Source organism: Penaeus japonicus, unplaced genomic scaffold (genome assembly GCF_977035675.1).
Source record: "Penaeus japonicus unplaced genomic scaffold, GWHDUDI00000001_assembly GWHDUDI00000032, whole genome shotgun sequence".
NCBI lineage: Eukaryota > Metazoa > Arthropoda > Malacostraca > Decapoda > Penaeidae > Penaeus > Penaeus japonicus.
Window position 1 is genome coordinate 15,558,445 of NW_028234434.1, and position 2,739 is coordinate 15,561,183.

The following is a 2,739-nucleotide window of genomic DNA, read 5'->3' on the forward strand; positions in this document are numbered from 1 at the left end:
GTCACCTTCCATCTTGTTGAGGAGTATGCTACCTCTCTATTAGCTGCAGCTGGGAGGAAAACATGTATTTATATATATATTTTTTTTTTCTCTCTCTCTTCTTCTTCTTCTTCCTTCTCTTTCTCTCTCACTCTCTCTCTCTTATTATTATTGTTATTACTGGTATTAGTTTTTATTATTATTGTTATCATTATTATGAGTGTTAGTATCATTATCATAATTGTTTTTACTATTATTGTTATTACTCATTATTATTATTACTTTTTATTATCGTTATTGTTGATCATCATCATAGTTATCACTATCATCATTATCGCTATTATCCTTATCATAACTATCATCAATATTAGTAAACTCTCTTCATTTGCCTTCTCCTTATCCCTCTTTTATCCATCCCTTACCCCCCCCCCCCCGTAGGGGGCTATCATGTTTAATATTCACTTGAACGCAAATCAAATACGAAATTAAAAAGCAAACCACGGCAATTTTAGGTGCAAGCTATTCAGATAAAGATGGGGGAAAAAGAAAATAAAAAAACGGAAGTAAGGAAAAAAAGACGAAGAAGGAAAGAAGAAGAAGACAAACAAACGAAAAGAAAAAGAAAGAAAAAGAAGAAAAACAGGAAGAGACATACAAAAAAACAAAAACAAAAACGAGAATTAAAAAAAAAGGGGGAGAAGAAGAAAAATAGGGGAAGCAAAGAGAAAAAAAATAACTACATGATACAGGAAATGCCAAAAATAACCAGACACGAAACCGAACAAGTAATCAGCGTTACAATAACTTTCTTAACATATGTTATTGAACGATGAAAAATCACACTTAACGTTCAACCTGTAATTTTTGGTTATAAAAAGGGACCAAAAAAAAACTGGAAATATTGAATTATGCAAATGCAACACTTGTGACTTTCACCATGACCTTAGTGATTGTTATTTTTGTTATCATTTGCAATATTGGTACGTTTGTGATATTATTCCTGTTGTTATGAATGGTTATTATCATCATTCTTGTTATTAAATAGCTGCTCTGCTTTTTTGTGAATAGCATATGTGTATATATGTGCGTGTGTGTGTGCGTATGCGTGTGCATGTGTGTGTGTGAGAGAGAGAGAATTCAGAAAATAGAAGAAAAAAATATGATTCTAATAATACCCTCATAATAATAGTGATAAGAAGGTATTTGTTCTAAAGCAAAACATACGGATATCACGATGAATAAATAAAAATATCACATCTGTTCCAAAATATTACATTAACATAAACACCAAGATTTATCATCATTATAATCAATTCCTAGTTTATATATGTATTTGACCATTACCTCCCTTAACTTTTTTTTTCTTTTCTTTTTTTATCATATTATTGTTTTTATTATCATTATTATCCATATCACTAGCTCTATCACAATTATGATTCTTAATACCTATCAGATTTGATCACTATCACAATCTATCAATGCCCTTAAGTTATCACCTTTGTCGATGCTTATTACTATTATCTGTATTATTACTATCATTACTATTGTTATCAACGCTATTTTTATCAGTATTATCATCATGATTACTGATACCTATCATACTTAATCACTAGTCACTATCAATGCCCTTAAGTAACAATTTTTTCATTTATCATTTATTTTCATTCATCTATATACCAATGCCCTTAAGTAACCACCTGTTTTTTCATTCCTCTATCTACCAATGCCCTTAAGTAACCACCTTTTTTCCATTTATCATTTATTTTCATGTATCTAAGTAACCACCTGTTTTTTCATTCCTCTATCTACCAATGCCCTTAAGTAACCATCCGTTTTTCTGTTGTTTTTTCATTCATCTATCTGATATATAAATGCCCTTAAGTAACCACTTTTTTTTCATTCATCTATCATTCAACACCTGTTTTTTTCATTCATCTATCTTCCAATGCCCTTAAGTAACATTTTTTTTTTAATCATTTATTTTCATTCATCTATCTACCAATGCCCTTAAGTAACCACCTGTTTTTTTCATTCATATATCTACCAATGCCTTTGAGTAACCATCTGTTTTTCTGTTTTTTTCATTTATGTATCTACCAATACCCTTGTTTTTCTGTTTTTTCATCCATCTACCACTGCCCTTAAGTAACCACCTGTTTTTTTCTCCTCCTCTCGCAACAGGGGTCAGCCTGGTCGTGGTAACTCATATGCAGAGGATGTAGCCAGCGAGAGTGGGTGGCTACTTCAGTCGATGTGAGAGACTGCGACTAGGGTGTACCGGTGGACTACTTCCATTCGTCACTCACGGCCCGGATAAGGACTACGGACTACGGACTACGCCTTGGAACTTTTTTTTCGAAGCAAAAGAAGAAATATTTTGTGTTTTTTGAGATATATATATATTTGTCTGTATGTTATATATATGTATTCGTTTTTTTTTTTTTTTTTTTTTTTTTTTGTCATCTTTCATTTCTTGTAATGGTGATTTCATGAGGTAGCCTTTGTGTTCTTGTTGTTTATTATTGATGTTATTGATATTATTCTTGTTATCATTATGGTTGTTATTTTGTCATTCTTATTGTCATCATTATTGTAATGATTATTATTTTTATCATCATTATTACTTTCATTATCATTTTATTATCAATGTCATTATTATTATTACTAATATTATTATCATTATTATAATTATTATCATTATTATCATTATAATAATAATTATTATCATTATTATTACTTTTTTATTACTACTATTATTAT

The 2,739-nt window shown here is 29.9% G+C and overlaps 1 protein-coding gene across 2 annotated transcripts in view; it reads left to right on the plus strand.

The window, feature by feature from the left end:
* LOC122251581 (uncharacterized) overlaps positions 1–2,352 on the plus strand; it is a 138,833-nt gene extending 136,481 nt beyond the window's left edge. For both annotated transcript variants that reach the window (XM_043013611.2, XM_086556360.1), the window contains one exon: positions 2,161–2,352. The gene's annotated coding sequence lies outside the window, so the exon portion shown is untranslated. The remainder of the gene's footprint in view (positions 1–2,160) is intronic.
* Positions 2,353–2,739: the final 387 nt, after the last annotated feature.